Here is a 21,060-nt window from a genome sequence, read left to right on the forward strand (position 1 = left end):
TTCCCTCAACCTTTACAAACCTCCCAGACACTGACGTCGACCAGCCTCCCAGCCAATCAGCGTTCGAGCTCTGTGAAAAACTGGGCTGTCCCAATTCTTCAACACAAAGTGCAAGCAGAGGGCGAGTTCGCCGGGACAAGTGTCTCCAGATTCCGGTTCACACCCGAAGCTCAGCCGTACAGTGAGAGAATGCCTGGTATTCTGTCATGAAGTTCCCTCTTTCCCCACCCCCCTCCCCCGCTTTGTTTTGTCTTGCTTTGTAGAACCGAAAAAATGTACACCGCAAACATTTGGCACCACTTTAATTGCTCAAGGGCCAGCAGCCGCTCAAGACTTTAATTCGGAATAGTCGGCGAGCCAGTAGGCGAGTCTGTGTTTTGAAGCCTGGGATGGGAGATGGGTGTGACGCTGCGGTAAGTCCGCTGCGGTCCGTGAAGTAGAATACGGCTCCCTTACTTTACTAAATATCTTGCAGCTCATGCATTAGTTAAAAGTGGGCATTGCATTTGAACTGTTACTCTCGCGAAAGGAAGTCCCAAGTCTCTCCGTGATAAGTCTATTAAAAATGACAGTTGGGGAAAAGGAAAGAGACCAGCTCTGGTGCAAAATAAAACGCGGCAAACAGTAATTCATCTCGGGCGGGAGCTTTGGTACATTGACGTTCCCTTTTGTGTGTGTTTGTGTTTCTGACCCATTTCCGTAGATTATCTGAAATAATCCTTGGAACAAGAAACGTTACACTTTCCATGATAACTAAAAACAGAGCGCTCGCTGCTCGATACAAAGGTCTTTCTTTAGATCAAACTCCAGGCGGATGCACCATTGATTCTGTTCGAATACATCTGGAAAACGTATTTGGTAACAACGTGTTCGCCAACGCAAGGGAAGGATATAAGAACTGGAATTTTTACAGTGGCTTTCGTCCAGTCGGTAATCTATTGCAAGTCAGATGGGGAATTATCCAAAAACACAAACCGTAATGAGGGATAAAGTAGAGAGAGTGCAGGATTCGGTTCTGAATGAGATGTAGGGTGCTGTTAGAAACAGTGATAGAATCTGGGACCAAGAGTTCCAGAGGCTGGATCCAGGCGGGCTTTGTAAGCTCAAAGCAGCATGGATTCTGAACTCCTGAAATTTGGCGTCTCGGCATTAGCGGCGATAAGTCAGTATAAGAATGAGATTTATTATCAGTGAAATGATTTATTATCGGTACTCACGATGAAGAGATCAAGACCTGGACGGCAGTGATGGAGGTTTGGGATACATGGAAGTCAAAGCGTGGGAGATGGGTAGAGGGGTCCTGGGCGAACGTAAGGCTCGTCTGCAGAGCGGGACGGTGCTAGGTGAAGCAGTGGCATTACCTTGGATGTTTCTAAGCTGAATTTAGACACATAGCGGTCCGCAGGCTGAAAGCGGAGACCGGCGGAAGCACCGTTCGTGCGAGTGAGAAATGATACACAAAAATAGGCTGCGACTTAAAATTGCGGTCGGAAAGGGAGGGGGTAAATGAGTAAAGCTCGGTCTCAATTTATACAACTGTGAAACTACAGTATAAGAAAAATAAACAGGGCGCTACCAAAATATTAACCACGGAGTTAATGCTCGGGAACTCAGTAGTTCTGTTAACTGTAAATTGTTTTGCTTTGTAAGAAACGATATTTCAGGTATGCGACCGTGTGAGGAAAGGTTGGAGATGATAGTGAATCACTCGCTGTGTCCTGTTTCCCCAACAGATTCCTGCTCACAGCATCATTGTGCTACCTGCCTACAGAGAGGGTTGCTGAGTGAATTCTACGATGCATGATTTCGAGAGCTCCAGAGGGTTTAAGCTCACCGTCTCCCTACGTCGGAGATCTTGCTGTGGTAAGTTGCCTCTTGTCCCGTTCGGTCGGGTGTTGACCTCGAGTCTGGAAATTTCATTAAGTCATCGGGAAATCGATAGGGCACCACCCGTTCAACCCTGCAGGTTCAGAGGTCGATACCAGAACCTGTGTGTTTTTCTATGATTTAAGTTCCCAAAGTTATAAGGCCATAGGCCATAAGACATAGGATCAGAAGTAGGCCATTCGGCACATCGAGTCTTCTCCGCAACTTCAATATGGCTGATCCATTTCCTTCTTAAACCCATTCTCCTGTCTTCTCCCCGTAATCTTTCATGCACTGACTAGTTGAGAACCTGACGTCCACCGCCTTGAATATTCCCAATGAGTTGGCCTCCAAGGCCGACTGTGGTAACGAATTCCACAGATTCACCACCCTCTGACTAAAGAAATTCTTCCTCCTCTCCGTTCTAAATGGACGTCCCAGTTCTGAGACTGTGCCCTCTGGTCCCACGACTCCTCCACCACAGGAAACATCCTGTCCACATTGGAAAGTTTTCAATAAGATCCATCCTCATTCTTTCATTCCCCTTTCCGATAAGCCTTTCATTACCATTATCCTTCTGGTGAACCTCCTCTGAACTTTCTGCAATGTCAGCAAGGGGCTCAGAGTACACCAAGTGAGGTCTCACCAGTGCCTTTTAAAGCCTCATCCTTGCTTTTATATCCTAGTCCTCTCAAAATGAAAACTAACATTGCATTTACCTTCTTCATCACCGTTTCAATTTGCAAATTAACCTGTAGTGAATCCTGCACTAGGTCTCCTAAGTTTCTTTGCACCTCAAACTTTGGAATTTTCTCTCCATTTTGAAAATACTCTATGTTTTTCTTTCCTGTCAAAGCGCAGGACCATATGTATTCCCTGACACTGTATTCTATTTGCCAATTCTTTGCCCATCCTCCTGTAGCCTCCTTGCTTCCTCAATGCTATCTACCCCTCCACCTATCTTCATACCATCTGCAAACTTAGCCACAAAACCATCAGTTATATTGGGCTCACGTCATCCCAAAGTCAAATAAATGTGCTCACCGGTTACTAAAATAAAAGGTGTAGAAAAATTCTTTACAGGCTGATTGCTCAGCAAATACATACAAATAGATCCTCTTTTAAGATTTACTTTATAAATGCTATTCCAAATTACACCCTGTTTTTTTTTTTATTTTCTTATCCAATACAGGTTTAAGATTGTATTACCTTACTCCCTTTGGCCATGCTCCTCTCGTTTATGTTGTCAGTTCCCAGTACTTCTGAAGCACCAGCTTCACTCAACATACCCAATCGTATATGTAGCGAACTAGCCAGTTTCGTGCCTTCTCTCCATTATGGACAAGGATACAAAACACTTGGTCCAGGATTCGATACAGAAGCTTCACATCTTATTTCCCCCTGTGGCTTGCTCATCCACAGTAAAGAGCTCTTTAATGTGTTTACAACACCACTTGGTAATTGATGCCATCTTTTAGTTTATTATGTTCAGCCATCACTAGAGGTCATGTAAGGGGCATGGCTTTCCGTGAGTATTACCTAATAAGGTTACTGAACAATTAAAATTTCCATTATCAACATGGCTTTTGCTTGAATGATTATAAATGGAACCAGCAGTAATCAAGTCAAAGTCAAGTTTATTGCCCTGTGACAAGTACATACCAAATATGCTGAGGTGCAAGGAAAACCTTGCAGTGGTGACACAGGCACATAGCATCATATAATCAGCATCCACAGGAGGAATTTAAATTACATAAATACACATTTTTACAGGCAAGGACACAATTATTACAAAGTGATCCTGGTATTGTTTAACTGATTAGAGATGTGCTGGATGGTTCAAGAACCAAATGGTTGAAAGAAAGTAGCTGTTCTTAAACCTGATATTATGAGCCTTTGAGCTTCTTTGAGCAACACATGCTGCAGATGTGGCCACTCGTAACCACAAAGGGATTACCTCCTGCCCAATGCATAATCCCAACAGTGGGCATATTTGATGATGGAACAACTATATGGTATTATAAATGGAACAATTATTGAATTATCAGTTCATTATCACATTACTCCGTTCCCTCACTTGAACTCCCAAAAATATTTATGTGCAATCTTTAGCAATCTAATCAATTTATACTCATGTGTAATAAGTTCCTACTCTGGATTTCAAAAGGCAAGCAGGACATCTTGGGACTTTCTGCAGAGTTTGAGGTCAATTGAGATATTGGGCAATTGACAAATGTTGATAAAAAGAAGTTACACTTAAGTGGAGGGGTCATTGTTGCAAAGAACAGAGGTAGAAGTGGGCAACAGAGGCATAAAAGATTTTGGCGAGAAAAGGTGGAGACCAAGGTGCAGAGGCCATTTTGCAGTGAAATTTTGTGAGTAGATCTCCATAGGAGACTGGGGTCTGGTGAGTAGATCTCCACAGGAGACTGAGGTGCAGTTAGTAGATCTCCACAGGAGACTGAGGTCTGGTTAGTAGATCTCCACAGGAGACTGAGGTCTGGTGAGTAGATCTCCACAGGAGACTGTCTGGTTAGTAGATCTCCACAGGAGACTGAGGTCTGGTTAGTAGATCTCCACAGGAGACTAAGGTCTGGTGAGTAGATCTCCACAGGAGACTGAGGTCTGGTTAGTAGATCTCCACAGGAGACTGAGGTCTGGTTAGTAGATCTCCACAGGAGACTAAGGTCTGGTGAGTAGATCTCCACAGGAGACTGAGGTCTGGTTAGTAGATCTTCACAGGAGACTGAGGTAGGGCAAGTAGATCTCCACAGGAGACTGTCTAGTTAGTAGATCTCCACTGGGGACTGAGGTTTGGTTAGTACTTCTCCACAGGAGACTGTCTGGTTAGTAGATCTCCACAGGAGACTGAGGTCTGGTTAGTATATCTCCACGGGAGATTGTCTGGTTACTAGATCTCCATAGGAGACTGAGGTCTGGTTGGTAGATCTCCACAGGAGACTGTCTGGTTAGTAGATCTCCAATAGGAGACTGAGGACTGGTGAGTAGATCTCCATAGGAGACTGAGGTCTGGTTAGTAGATCTCCACAGGAGACTGAGGTCTGGTTAGTAGATCTCCACAGGAGACTGAGGTCTGGTGAGTAGATCTCTGCAGGAGACTCAGGTCTGGTTAGTAGATCTCCACAGGAGACTGAGCAGGGCAAGTAGATCTCCCCAGGAGACTGTCTAGTTAGTAGATCTCCACAGGAGACTGAGGTCTGGTTAGTAGATCTCCACAGGAGACTAAGGTCTGGTGAGTAGATCTCCACAGGAGACTGAGGTCTGGTTAGTAGATCTCCACAGGAGACTGAGGTCTGGTTAGTAGATCTCCACAGGAGACTGTCTCGTTAGTAGATCCCCACAGGAGACTGAGGTCTGGTTAGTAGATCTCCACATGAGACTGAGGTCTGGTTGCTCTGGAGATTGTGGTCTAAAGCTTTGGCTTGTGAGCCTTTAAGAAGGAAGCACAGATAAGCAATGGGTAAGAACAGGTAAGTTTACATATAGATGTTAACTAAAAAGATATTACAACAAATTAAATAAAGTAGGGATGCAGGATATAGTGCAGTGTTGTAGCTGAATGAGATAAGAGTTGGTGAGCCCTTTGTGGTTACGAGTGGCCACATCTGCAGCAAGTATTGGCTGTTCAAGGAATTCATCTTCAAAGTTCACAACCTGGAATCTGAGCTTCAAGCACTATGAAGTATCAGTGAGAATTACCTGGACACTGTTTCAGGAGACACATTGAGTTAACTTTTCCAAAATCAGTCAATGAAGCAGATAGGAGGATCCAAGTGGTAGTGCTGGAGGAGCCTTAGGCTTATGCTTGCTGAAAAGGTCTGAGATTGTTTCTACCTATGAGGATGAGAGTATGCTGTAGGAAGGATGAGCAAACAAACTGTGGCACTGTGCTTCAGTTATCAATTCAAGAGCACAGGGAGAAGAGAAATGTAGTTGTAATTGGGGATAGTATATTCACAGGAATGGACACAATTCTCTGTCACAAGAATTGAGAATTCTGAAGGCTGTGTTGTCTGCCTGGGGCCCAGTTCGGGACATCTCCTCTGACCTGCAGAAGAATTTGGAGTGGGAGGGATAAGATCCAGATGTCATGGTCCATGCAGATACCAACAATGTAGAAAAATAAGAAAAGAGGGTGTGCTGAGGGAACTTGATCAGCCGGGCCCTAAATTAAAATGCAGAACCAAAAAGGTAATAATTGCTGAATTGTTGCCTGAGACTGGTGCAAATTGGCATAAGCTTAATGAGATTGGAGAGATAAATAGGTGGGTCAAAGCGGGAGAAGTGGATTTCAAAGTTCAAAAAGCTCAAAGTAAAATTTATTATCAGAGTACTACATCTCACAACATACAACCATAAGGTTCTTTTCCCTGCAGGCATATTCAGCAAATCTATAGAACTGTCACTGTAAAAAGGAGCAATGAACAACAAACTGTGCAAATGCAGATATAAAGAAATAGCAATAAATAACAGGAGTATGAAATAACAAGATAAAGAGTCCTTAAAGTGATATTACTGACTGTGGGAACACCAGAAATAGAATGAGTGTAGTTATCCCCTTTTGTTCAAGATCCTGATGGTTGAGGGGTAGTAACTGTTCTTGAACCTGGTGGTGCAAGTCCTGAGGCACTTGTACCTTCTACTTGATGACTGCAACGAGAAAAGAGCATGGGCTGGGTGGTGAAGTTCTTTGGATCTTTAGTGATGCTTTTCTATGACAGTTTTTCGTGTAGATGCACTTAATGGTTGGGAGGGTTTTAGCTGTGATGTGTTGGGCCAGATCCACTGCCTTTTGTAGGATTCTCCACTCAAAGGCATTGGTCTTGTGCAATGAGCCAGATTTGATTAGGGAACTTAAGGTAAAGGAATACTTAGGACAAAGTGATAATAATGTGATAGAATTCATTCTGCAGTTTGAGTGTAAGAAGCTAAAGATTTATTGGTATCACAGTTGAGTAAAGAGGCATGAGAAAGGAGCCGGCCAACATTGATTGGAAGGGGACTTTAGCAGGGTTGATGTTAGAGCAGCATTGGCTGGAGTTTCTGGAGGTAATTCAGAAGGGTCAGGATCAGTTCATCCCAAAACAGAAGAAACATTCAAAAGGGAGGATGAGGTAACTGTGGCTAATAAGGGAATTCAGAGACAGCATTAAAGAAAAACAGAGAGTGCATATAATATAGCAAAACTTGGTGACAAGCTAGAGAACTAGGAGATTTTTGAAAACAAACAGAAGGCAACTAAAGAAGTTATATGAAGAGTAAATATAAAATATGAACATGAGCCAACCAATAATAGAAAAATGATACCAAAAGATTTTTCAGAAATATATAAGGCAAAAGAGGCAAGAATAGGTATCAGACTACTGGATTATAACACTGGAGAGGTAGTAATGAGAAACAAAAAAATGATGGACAAACTGAATAACTATTTTGTGTCAGTCTTCACTGTGGTGGAGGACAACAGCAGTTTACCAGAAATTCAAGAGTCAACAGGCAGAAGCGAATGTAGTCATTACTACAAAGAAAAAGATGCTTGTGAAATGGATAAGTCTGAAGGTAGCTAAGTCACCTGGACCAGATGGAGCACGTGCAAGGGTTCTGAAAGAATGTAGCAGAGGAGGCATTAGTAGTAATCTTCAAAAGTATCTAGGCTCTGGAATGGTTCCAAAGGACTGGAAAATCACAAATGTCGCCCTACATTAAGAAGGGAAGGACAAAAAAGATAGGAATTTATTAGCCAGTTAGCCTGACTTCAGTGATTGGCAAATTCTTAGAGTCCATATAGGATAAAATAGGACAAAGTCAGCATGGTCTCCTTAAGGGAAAATCTTGTCTTTCAAATCTGTTGAAATTATTTGAAGAAGTAACAGGCAGGATAGATAAAGGACTGTCAGTGGATGTTACTTATTTGAATTTTCAGAAGGCCTTTGACAAGCTACCATACTTGAAGCTGCTAAACAACATAAGAGCCCATGGTATTGCAGGAAAGATATTAACATGGATAGAAGATTGGCTGAGAATGAAGAGTAGGAAGCGCCTTTTCTGGTTGGCTGCAGTGATGCTCTGCATGGATCAGCTTTGGGCCCTCTACTTTTCATCTTATATGTTAATAATTTGGATGATGGAACTGATGGCTCTGTGGCCAGGTTTGCAGATGATAAAATGATAGGTGGAGAGGCAGTAAGTTCTGAGGAAGTAGGGAGTCTGCAGAATGACTTGAACAGATTAGGAGAATGGGCAAAGAAGTGCAGAGAAGTGTATGGTCATGCACTTTGGTAGAAGAAATAAAGGTGTGGAATATTTTCTAAACAGGGAGCAAGATTAGAAATCAGAAGTGCAAAGAGAATTGGAAGTTCAAGTGCAAGTTCCCCTAAAGGGAAATGTGCAGAATGAGTTGGTAATGAAGAAGGCAAATGCACTGTTAGCATTCATTTTGAGATGACTAGAGTAGAAAGCAATGATGTAATGCTGTAGCTTTATGAGGCATTAATCAGACACATCTAGAGTTTTGTAAGCTGCTCTGGGCCTCATATGGAAGAAAGAATATCCTTGTATTGGAGAGAGTCCAGAGCAGGTTACAAGAATGCTCCTGCGAATTAGAAGATTAATATTTTGTTAAGGTCCCACATAGGAGATTGGTGGGTAAAATCAAAGCTCAGGGCATCGGGGGGAAGACATTGACATGGATAGAAAACTGGTTGGCAGATAGAAAGCAAAGGGTAGCGGTGAATGGGTGTTTCTTGGAAGGGCAGATGGTGACTAGTGGGGTGCCACAGGGCTCGGTATTGGGACCACAGCTGTTTACAATTTACGTCAACAATTTAGATGAAGGCATTGAGAATAACATCAGCAAATTTGCTGATGATACTAAGCTGGGTGGCAGTGTGACATGTGATGAGGATGTTAGGAGAATTCAGGGTGACTTGGATAGGCTGGGTGAATGGGCAGATACTTGGCAGATGGTGTTTAATGTGAATAAGTGTGAGGTTATCCACTTTGGGAGTAAGAACAGGAAGGCAGATTATTATCTGAATGGCGTAGAGTTAGGTAAGGGAGAAATACAAAGAGATCTAGGAGTCCTTGTTCATCAGTCACTGAAGGTGAATGAGCAAGTGCAGCAGGCAGTGAAGAAGGCTAATGGAATGTTGGCCTTTATTACAAAGGGAATTGAGTACAAGAGCAAGGAAATCCTCTTGCATTTGTACAGAGCCCTGGTGAGACCACACCTGGAGTATTGTGTACAGTTTTGGTCCCCAGGGTTAAGGAAGGACATCCTGGCTGTAGAGGAAGTGTAGCATAGATTCACGAGGTTAATTCCTGGGATGTCTGGACAGTCTTACACAGAGAGGTTAGAGAAACTGGGCTTGTACACACTGGAATTAACGAGATTGAGAGGGGATCTGATTGAAACATATAAGATTATTAAGGGATTGGACAAGATAGAGGCAGGAAATATGTTCCAGATGCTGGGAGAGTCCAGTACCAGAGGGCATGGTTTGAGAATAAGGGGTAGGTCATTTAGGACAGAGTTAAGGAAAAACTTATTCTCCCAGAGAGTTGTGGGGGTCTGGAATGCACTGCCTCGGAAGGTAGTGGAGGCCAATTCTCTGGATGATTTCAAGAAGGAGCTTGATAGGTATCTTATGGATAGGGGAATCAAGGGATATGGGGACAAGGCAGGAACCGGGGATTGATAGTAATTGATCAGCCATGATCTCAAAATGGCGGTGCAGGCTGAAAGGGCCGAATGGTCTACTTCTGCACCTATTGTCTATTGTCTATATGAGGAGAATAGATAGCTCTGAGTCTGTACTCACTGGAGTTTAGATGAATGAGGATCTCATTGAAACCTACCAAATACGGAAATGCACAGATAGAGTGGATGTCGAGAGCATTTTCCTTTAAATGGGGGAGTCGAAGCTCAGAGTGCACAACCTGAGAATAAAAGGATGTCCCTTTCGAACAGATGAGGAGAAATTTCTGTAGAATTCATTGCTACAGATGGCAGGAGAATGGGATTGAGAGGGAAAATAAATTAGCTATGATTGAATGGCAGAGCAGGTTCAATGACCTAAATAGTGTAATACCACTCAATGTCATGTAGTCATGGCGGGTGAAATCTATTTTCAGAAATCCTTTGACATCTTCTATTATATATGTTTTAATTTTCAGGATTCCCAATTCGTTCCAGCATTTGATAAAAATATTTATGTGTGTGAAGTTTTGTAATCTCTTTAAAACCTTAACTGCCAACATCCTGCATTATCTCGTTTTCCTGAGAGTGGCATCTACATAGAGCAAACCAAGAAGCATCGATTTCAGTTACTATTGTGAAAATAGAGTGCATCATAATTATTATAACCATATTCACCTCCTGGTAGATTTTTTAATAAGAAGTGAATTGCATTGATGTTATCCCAAAGGATTACTCAAAATGACTTTCAATGAAATTTCTGAAGACCAACCACCGTTGCCATGGTGACAAATAAAGCAATTTTTTTTTCTCTCTCAGCAGACATCTACCACTAAATAAATGATGATACAACCAAGTTATGATGGTGTTACCTGAGGGAGGAATGTTGGACAAGACACCAGGAAGCATTTGCTATTGAAAGTATTGTTAGAAATAACCAGTACATTGTCCCTGTGGAGCTGAAGTAGAGGACACCGTCCTTTACATTTTGTGGCAAGATTTTTTGCCAAGATTTCAATCTGGCAACTTAAACTGACTGAACATTAATATATACTTACCCCATCAGAACTCTAACCTTGTGGCCCAGAAATTCCCTCATTCCACTATTTAAATTAAACCCAGCACTAACCGTCAGTCATTGACAAGTGTACAGGGAATCTTGGACACGGTGCTTAAACATGAGCTGTCAACCTGCCTTTGCTATAACTTTTGACTATGTGTGTGATAAACAGCAAAAACAGTTCAAAATCCCACAGCACTAGGTCAGGTCGGACTCTGCTGGTTTAGAAAGATTGTTTGCAAGTAAATAGCTATCAGGATGATGAGATTACAAGAATACCTCTGTCCTCAGTGATGGCACAGACCAGCAATGAGTGCAAAAAACAAGTTGATGTGTTTCCCTCTATGTTTAGCCAAAAGTGCCAACTGATTGGTTCTTGAGATCTTTAGCAAAACAAGTCAGCCAACTGCTAATTTAAAATGTACTATGTATGATGTTAAGAGCACTGGATGAACGAAAGGCTCTGGGAGCAGACACCATGACAATGGTGGTAGACATGTCCTATACAATTACCTGCATTTTAGACACATTGTTCTAGAGTAGCTGCAGCTCAAGCAGATTCCCGAAAATGTTATCCTGACCCTAAAAAGCTAAGTAAATCAAATCTAGCCACTGACCACCTTGTTATTCTCCTTTCAATGATCAACAAGGTACAGAAGGGTGTCTCTGTTGCAAGCTGTTCTTTTTACCACTAACTTGCTCACTAATGCCCAACTTGCGTTTTGGCAGATCCAGCTGGTTCCTGACTTCATTTCAGCTGTTGTCCAAACATGGACAGGAGAACAGAGTTCCAGAGGCAATAAGAAAGCTACTCCCTTAGCATGAAGGCAGCACTTGATGGAGTGAGGCATTCAGGAACCCTGTCAAAACTGAAGTCAATGGGCATCAACAGGAAACCTCTCCAAAGACTGGATTCAGAAAGGAAAATGCTCAATGGTAACTTAAGGTGTTCTTTGACAATGCCTCTCCAACAAGCCTTTTTTTCTGAAAAATCCTCTGTATCTATTGACCTAGTGTGGTCTTGAACCATGACCTATTCATATAGAACAGGCAAAAAGCTGTGCGCTCACTAGCACAGCAGGTGGAGGTGCAGCCACATGATCCAGAGACTTGTATTTGATCTTGACCTTGGGCGCATTCTGTGAGAAGGTTGCAGGTCATCTATGAATGCATGCATTCCATTGGTTGCTCCAGCTAAAGGGTTGCTTCGTATCACAGTAGAAGGAAGGGGCAGGAGAGTTGAGGTGAGTTTAGGGAAATGCAAGAAGAAAATATGGGATTAGTGTAGAATTAGTGCAAATTAACATTTGATTGTTGGCATTGGAAACTATGGGCTGAATATTCTACGCTTTATGAATCATTACCAAGAGACAGTGGAAATCGAACAACAGTATATTTTTGGACGGAAGCTAATCCGATCATTAGAACTGTAATAGGATGAACGTTTGACCACTGGAAAACGAGGCAAAGGGCTGTAGAAGGTAATTTCAACAATCTGGGATTTGGTAGAAACAGATGGGGTCGAAGAATTCAGTATTTTGTTAAATGGCAGAGTGCAATGGATGAAATGCAAGAAATTATTATAGGGATTGACTTCTGCGAGTTTTAATCTTACACTCTTCGAATGGAAATGGCTACAAACCCACTATTCTTCATTCTGTTGCAAGAATGTACTTTGTCTCAAAGACTAATCTGACACATTTTGCATAATTTATCATAAGAGTGAATTTCTTCTAAGTATGTAATATTTATGTAAGTGACAAATTAAATGCCAATTCATTGAATATGAAATGTAAATATTTTTGAATATATTTTTAAAATGTTTCAAACACCCAAGTGGTTCATTAAAGGATTAGAGGAGGGTCAATGGCAAAAGTAACTAATACTACAACACAGCAAAAAAAGGCTAAAGCTATTTAGACCAATGTACACAAAGGATTGGTAATGTCAATCATATCTCTGGTTCAGAAGGCTGATTTCACTCACACAGCAAGAATGTAAGCAAGTAGTGTCGGCTGCTAATTTAACACATTATTGAAGGAATACTTCACTGCTCAATTCACAATTACAATGGACCACACACTTTTTCAAAAATGTTCCTTCCTCAGATTTTTTTTGTTTATGATAAACCACTTGAAGTTGTATGCAAATAAAATTTCAGATTACTTGTATCATGTAGGAATTTGAAGAAACAAGAAATTAACTTACATTGAATATAATGTGTTTAATTGCATAGCGGTGCTGACTCTTTGCAATAGTTCAGCTAAGCTAAAGGTATTTTGCTGGTGATTTTCATTTATACTCAGTGTCTGAGGCTTCTCACTTAAGTGTCCAACAATAATCAGTTAGAATTGATGGATTCCAGTTGCCCGGATACTGTTTCTCGGTGACCGCAATGTCCTGGTGAAGCCTTTCACTGCGCTTGTCGCTGACAGCACCAAGATTTGCAAGGAAGAATCTAAATGGAAATGCATAAAATGAATCTTTAGTGGCATCTTGCACTCCATGGTTTTGTATGCTTCAAACCAGCTGCACGTGGTTTGGTGCTCTGTAGTTGCCAAAAAGATTTTCAACAATATCCTCGAATGTCTTCCACACAATTTTCTCCAGTCCCACTTGACGTTCTTTAAATTCTCTGTCCTTGATTTGTGGACCAACAAAAATGCTTTCTTTAATATTGGCATGTTATTCTGACTTGAATTATAAATTGGAACAACAAATATAGGTGATTTTAAAAATGATGTGTGATAGGGTAATTTCATAGTGATTTTCATGATCAGCAGACTAAAATCCATATGATACACCAAAAGTATTGTCTCCTAACACTCATTCAATAACAGGATTCCTTCGTTCATCTGATAGAGCAACAATTTTTCCAGAAGCTGTGGTTTTCAAAGGTTGCAGCAATACCTTCTTGAGCTACTCTTCCAGCCCGGGACTCGTTCCTAAATCTTTGTGTTAGAAGCAACAAAAGGTACCTGGGCCTGGAATTTATCCTCTGGTAGATATTTATCCAGTAGCAATGGGTGATATATAGTACTTGTCTCATGGCAGCCCAGCTTACTACTCAGAAAGCAGGGAATTGGCTTCTTCATTGTGCATATCCTTAGGGTGTATCGAGTGTCCAGAAAGGGCAGCACCTCTGGAGAAGGGCCTTGTCATGTCCATTACAGGGCAACTCACTCACTTTTGGTCCCCACTAGACACTCAGCTCTCACCCATGGCTCCAAGTAGCTGCATGCAACAGTATATCGTTTTGTCTGGCGGGCTAAACCAGGTAAGGGTACCCGATCCTGGTAAGATCGGGATATGCCTATCGTAGTGGGCGAAGTCATTTCCAGCGGACTGGGTAGATGAGATCTTAGTGAGATTCAATGGCCAGGAGGGCGGTACTGCAATACTCTGTTGAGAGCGAGGGGCATGATGATGTCATGGTCATCCACTGCAACCAAGGAAGACCCCAGTTTGTGACGCTTGTTCATACCACTGGACCCAGACGTCTGAGGTCGAGAGAGTGGAACAGCCCCAATGCAACAGGTTTTCTTCTTTAAAAATATTCTCCCGCGCAGCGTTCCCACCATTGTTGGACACAATGGACAACAATTTGTAGGCAGCATGCATAATCTGATTCACCTAGGGGTGTGCTTCTAGAAGTAATAGAGAAACCACATTGGGCTGACAGTTTCATGTGGCCAGTAAAACAGGAGCAAAGGGTATCCCTCCTGAACATGGAATGGTGAAGAGATAATAGTCAGAATCCTGAAGCAGTGCTTCAGTACTGGGCTTCAAATTGCCTGCAGTGCAATCCAGAGACGGTCCTCCATCTTGTTCTTGTTTGCTGCATACTTCATAAGAACTTAAGAAATTAGAAGCAGGAACAGGCCGATTGGTCCATCATTCACTTTGATCATGGCTGATCTGCCTCAGGCCTCAACTCTTCTGTGCCAGTTTCCAAAGACCTTAATTTCCTGATCATTCAACAATTTATATACCTCCTCTTTAAATAGCTCCAGTGACCTAGAGATTCACTACCATCTGTGAGAAGAAATTCCTACACACCTCACATTTACATAACTGCTCTCTTAATTGTAACTATATCCCCTTGTTGGAGACCCTCCCACTAGTGGAAACATCTACCCTTTCATGTTCCCTTTTAGATTTTATATCTTTTGATATTAATAAGATTAGTCCTCAGCCTTGACAACTTATAAGAATATAGTTCTAATTTCTTTAACTTCTCATGGTAGACAGCCCTCTTATCTCAGAAATTACCCAGTGAATCTGTTTCAGATTACCTCCTGTTCCATTGTATCTTAAAGAAGTGGACTACAGCTGTGCAGAGCACCCCAGGTTTGGCCTCACCAGCATCTTCTACAATAGTACAACACTTGCCTATTTTGAAGATCTCACATTCGTACAGCTACAGTTCATACTCAGCAACTCAACAGAGGTTAAGTTGATGGAGGAGGAAGATGAACATGAAAGTGAAATGTAAGACAGGATAATTATGGTGAGGAACCTGAGAAAATGTAAAATTGTCTTGTTTTCACACGATAAAACAGTGAACAGAATGGTCTTGATTATTGTTATGGAAATTAGGGTGGTTGTTTTTCAGTTACTGTGAGAGCACCTAGAGTACTATGTATATAAATGTTTCCGTGAAGGAAGGATATTAATGAGTCGGAAACACTTCACAGACAAATCCTTAGACTGATACCTGGCATGGGAGGATCATCCTTTTAAAAACACGTTGGACTGGCTCAATTCAGAAGAAAGAAAGAGGACTTGATTGAATGGTAAGATCTTCAGGGACTTTGAGAGGGTGGATGTGGAAAGGCTGTTGCTTCTTGTGGGAGAATCCAGAATAAAGAATCTCCAGTCAAGACAAACTGTTTTCCTGTTTCCTAGTTCTGATGAAAAATGAAATCCATATCACTTTTACTAATTTTGCCTGACCTGCTGAGAATTGATTATTTTCCATTTTTGCTTTTGATTTCCAGCATCACTAGTTTTATTTTCCTTTTCATCTCCTGACTGCATTCACTATTTCTGCTTCACTCTATTTCTGACAGAGATAATCTTAAGAAACACTTGTGTAGTGCCACTCAATGACTGTCGACAGGTACACTTTGCTGACATGATTCACTGGCTCAGGAACTTCACCATCTTCCTGAAAACCTCCACAGCGCCTTCCTAAAACCCACGCTTAGATCAGCCAGTTCGTATTTATCCACTTGCAAGCTAAAAGCTTTTCTCATTTGAGTGGTTTACCAAGACACAAAAGCTTAGGAGCCCAGTTTTATAGTATTAATTCAGTCCGTCTTCAAGTATTGGCAAGGATGCATTTTAATTAGCTCCTTCTTAACAAAACATGCACAGGTTCTGTTGACATTGATTTTATTTTCAAAGAACAGCATTAAAACTGGAAGACAGATCTTCAGATATTATTTGCATGTGTTGTTTTCAAAGTTTTTCAAGGGATGAATCAGTGGTGAACAATAACCGACAAACTGAAGGTTGCTGTCTAAGTGGGATCTTGATGTAGGTTGGAATTCATCATCAAATTGTCATGGACATTTGATCATTCAATTGATGAGAATTCCAAGTTTTTTCAGTGAGCTGCACCAGGACAACATGTGGATAAAAGACTCCCATGTGCTATTAAGCAAGCTGTAACTACCACTATCAATCTCCATTTGACAACTGGAAGTGGATAGCACCTATGCATCTCAACTATTGTTGGAGTGGGTGATGTCAGAAGCAATAAACGAGAGTATGGTTGATATTGTAAACTACGATTCTACTCATGGAAATACCTTCCTCCTGAGGTTCTAAGGAATGAAGGCTGACCTAATTAAAACCTATCGAATGTTGAAAGGGCGTGATGGAGTGGATGTGGAGAGGATGTCTCCTGTGATGGGAGAGTCTAGGACCAGAGAATGCAGTCTTGGAATTGAAGAGTGTCATTTTAGAATGGAAATGAGGAGGAACTTATTTAGCCAGGGAGAGGTGAATCTGTTAAATTCATTGCTACAGGTGGCTGTGGAGGCCAAGTTTTTGTGTATACAATATTTAAGGCAGAGTTTGATAGATACTTGATTGGTCAGGCATGAAGAGATATGGGAAGACAGCAGGAGATTGGGGCTGACAGAGGAAAAAGGATCAGCTATGCATCATGAAATGTCAGAGCAGACCTGATGGGTCAAATGGCCTAATTCTGCTCATATGGTCTCAATTTAAACGTGCAACATTCAGGTTAAGGACGAAATCATGATCTTAAAGTTCCTTGTTTCCGCCTCAGTGAAGTTTTGCCAGGAATTCCACTTAAGTCTAGTGAGCAATCTTTTCATGCCTTTGCAGTATCTAGAAATTCTTTGGCAGTGTGCCTGGGTAATCACCCATTACCTAATTATCGGTCCCAGTGAAAGTTACTCCTGTTGAAAGCCAGGGCACTGGCTTCGAATAAGGTTAAATCCAGCTCTAGGTAAAGGAGGGGATTATGTATGAGGTCAGAATATGTTTCCTTACAGGAATATGAACCTTATGTTCAATACAGTTAGAAATGATCAAACATCCAATACTGGCCATGATTGATAAATCACTTCCAGAAATGTTATTTTGGTTTTTGCAACCCAATGACGACAAATGGCTTTCAGCACATTTTGATTTCACTCAAAGTTTTCAAGTAACACGGGGACTTTGAATACTGAGCACTCATACTGAGGACACCTTTAAACAGCAGTCAGAAACCTACTCTATTGTGTGTTGAAGATGCTCCGCCTTCATTGTTTCATCAGAAATCCAGAATGGCCAGCAGCCTAGGTGGGTCCTCCTTTTAGTAATTTTACATAGCATTCCCCACCAGTTACTGTTCATATATATTCACAGTGCCCAAAATGGAAAATGACCCCTGCTCTGGGCACTGCAATCCTGATTACCTCAATCAATCACACATCTTCTTGATTCCAAATCCTTCAGCCATATACAGCTGATCATTATACCCACCCCCACGATGTCTGATCCTATTTTCACCAATGTCACAGAATACCAATATTTTATCCAACGCCCCAAGAGTTCTGACTTACGGAAACCCCAGTTCCAAGCCCAATCATTACTACTTCCAACCTCTCTCAACCACCATTCAACACCACTCCCCCCCCCCCGCCAACAATATGAATCAACTCATCCATGTGTCCTCACTGCAAAATGACACAGCAAGAAGTTGAACTTCCTTTGTATAGAGCCAGGGTGCAAGGCCTGTTCTATTATGGACAACACTTTGGGCCTTGTATGTGACACTGGGATGCTTCTCAAAGAAGCTGGTTTGCTTACCAATGCCTATTTAACACATTTAAAGAGGGGCTATAAAGTATCTAACACTTTAGTCTCAAAGAGGATATTTGTTTCTCTTCTCAGAGCTATGAGGAATTGTTCTAACTTCCTCCCTTCTTTGACTATGTTCCACAAGGCAAATCACGTTTAACTATTAATCAAGTGAGTCCAGTTTTGAGATATGGTGCCTCATACCAGCCTGGAAGGAATGTTTCTTCATCCATACTCATTATTTTCAGTCTTACTGAAAATAGCAAGATGTGCAGCAAAGGTATAATATTTTATTAACTTCCCTTCTTGACATTTCCATCTCCATCGCTTGCAACATAAAAGCATCTTTCAGACGAGATAATAAAAAGATAATGTAGAAAACAGTAAAACAACTCTGGGGTGTAGGTTTTGCAGTCCAGGGGCTTCAGGAGTAATGGAGTTCTGCTGCAGCTTGTTCTGGATGAACAGGGTGATGCTGTGTTCCTACACGTTGCTATCCTGCATTAGCACAGAAATGCCATACATGAGCAGATCATCCTGCTTCAAGAGCAGAGGTTTAGCACACAAGCGGTCCATATGCCTTCTTCAGGAGCAAAGCCATATCCCAGGTTCAAGATATTGATGTCTGTCACAGAGGCAGCACTTCACCTCATGCTACAGCATCATGGCAACTTGCAGGTCAGACACCTTCTTTTGGCGGTCTGACACCAGCCCGTCAAGGGCATCTGTAGGCACATGTCTTCCAGCAACCAGACCACAGTCACAAAAGGTATGCCACAATTCAGCACAGGGAAATTAAACTCACATATACAATTAAAGCCATAAGGCAATAAGACATAGGGGCAGAATCAGGCCTTTCAGCCCATTGAGTCTGCCCTTCCATTCCATCATGGCTGATTTATTATCTCCCTCAACCCTATTCTCCTGCCTTTTCCCCATAACCTTTGATGCCCTTACTAATCAAGGACCTATCCACCTCCACTTTAAGTATACCCAATTACTTGGCCTTCACAGCCATCTGTGGCAATGAAATTCCTCCTCATCTCTTTTCTAAAGGGACATCCTTCTATTCTCAGGCCATGCCCTCTGGTCCTAGAATTCTAGACTCTCCCACTACAGGACATATACTCTCCACATCCACTCTATCTAGACCTTTCAATATTTCATAGGTTTTACTGAGATCCACCCCCAACTCCATCATTCTTCTAAACTCCAGCAAGTACAAGCTCCAAAGCTAATTGTAAAATGACTATTAAACTTCTGGTCTAAATGTTTTGATTTTTGAATTCCATATATATATATAAACTGATTCCGAAGACACATTCATTATTCAAGTGTGTCCTCAATCAGAACAAATGACATTGTTCACTGTGGAGAGATAAGCAACATTCATGTGGCAGCTGCTGGCATCACTGCTGATTCTGGCTTCCTTCACCTGAAAAGGTTGCAAATGGGATTCACCACTAAGGCAATCTTTGAAAGAGTACATCATCAGCTTAATACTGGAGAAAATGCCTCCTCGTAATTGCAGCAGTCTTCAATTGAGTCACTTATCATCAACAAAGGATATATAGGATCAGTCATAGAAAGTAGTTAATCATAAACACAAGAAAGTCTGCATGTACTGGAAACGAGAGCAACATGCACAAAATGCTGGAGGAACACAGGAGGTTTATGGAAATGAATAAACACTCAATGTTTCGGACAAAGACCTTTCTTCAGGACTGAGTTGTTGTCGCTGTAAAGCTGCTGCGCATTATGGATTGTTTCATGTAACTGTCTCTTGGGTCACAAAGGTGCTTGTAGAAAATTCCAGAATACCACTGAAGAGAACTTGTATAATTATACCAAATTGTGCAAAAATTGATTTATCCCTAAGTTGATTAATTGGTTCCAAGTAAACTCAACTGTGTGTGCTTCATGTAACCTTCTTGAGTCTTAAGCACAAATATCTGTATTAATTGCAGTGAGCTTTGTTATAGGTTAGGAATCTCACTCGGCACACAGACTTCACCATTAAAATAACAATAAAAGCAACAATGAGCTCCTATTTCGACTGAGGTAGGTGGTTCACAGCAGTGATCAGTTGCAGATTCAATTTCTGATTCATGACAGTAAGAAGAGAAATTTCTATTGCTCACATTACAAATCAGCCTGTGATGCTAGATAAACATCAAGTACATTAATAAATGCACTGTGTGCCCACTCCAATTTTGTGTTCAGCATGAATTCACTTGAAAATAAATGTCATCATACTTCAGGTTAAACGTTTTTTCTCCAATTTATGTTTCATAAAAAGATAATCTTTGTATACAGTATGTTACCAGGAAGAGGTTGCCTCAGTTACAGGAAGAAGTTGGCCAAGCTAGGTCTCCAGTCCTTGGAGTGTAGGAGAAGGACGATCTTACAGTCTAAGATGGTAAGACCATAAGGTATGGGAGCAGAAATACTTCATTTGGCCCAATGAATGTGCTCCACCATTTCATCACAGCTGATCCATTTCCCTCTCAGCCCCAATCTCCTGCCTTCTCCCTGTATCCCTTTGTGCCCTGACTAATCAAGAATCTATCATCCTCTGCCTTAAAAAAACAGAATGACTTGTCCTCCTTAACCGCTTGTGCTAACGAATTCCACAGGTTCACCACTGCCTGGCTAAAGGAATTCCTCCTATCTCCATTCGAAGTGTATATTGCTCTATTCTGAGTCTGTGTCCTCTGGTCTTAAAGTCCCCCACCATAGGAAACATCTGCTCTGAATTTATTCTATTGAGGACTTTCAGCATCCGATAGGTTTCAATGAGATAGGTTTAGGTTTATAAAGTTGTGAGGAGCGTAGATGAGATAGTTTGTAGCAGTCTTTTCTCCAGTTTAGAGGAATCCAAAACTAGTGTGCATGGATTTCGGGTAAGAGGGGGATGATTTAAAAGGGACTTGAGGGGAAACTTATACATGCAGATGGTGGTGAGTATATGAAATGAGGGTAGGTGGTTAACAGGCAGGTGCAATAGTTTGGAAGCGCTAGGAAAATATATATAGAGACAGGTCTTAGAGGGACATGGAATGAACACAGAAAATTTGGACTAGATGAGTGGGCACCA

The 21,060-nt window shown here is 41.6% G+C and overlaps 1 long non-coding RNA gene across 1 annotated transcript; it reads left to right on the forward strand.

The window, feature by feature from the left end:
- Positions 1-206: 206 nt before the first annotated feature.
- On the forward strand, positions 207-12,811 carry LOC132405315 (uncharacterized). The gene is made up of 3 exons (XR_009515812.1): positions 207-930; positions 1,734-1,863; positions 11,370-12,811. It is a non-coding gene; the product is annotated as an uncharacterized LOC132405315 (long non-coding RNA).
- The last annotated feature ends 8,249 nt before the right edge of the window (positions 12,812-21,060 follow it).

Source organism: Hypanus sabinus, chromosome 15, assembly GCF_030144855.1.
Source record: "Hypanus sabinus isolate sHypSab1 chromosome 15, sHypSab1.hap1, whole genome shotgun sequence".
NCBI lineage: Eukaryota > Metazoa > Chordata > Chondrichthyes > Myliobatiformes > Dasyatidae > Hypanus > Hypanus sabinus.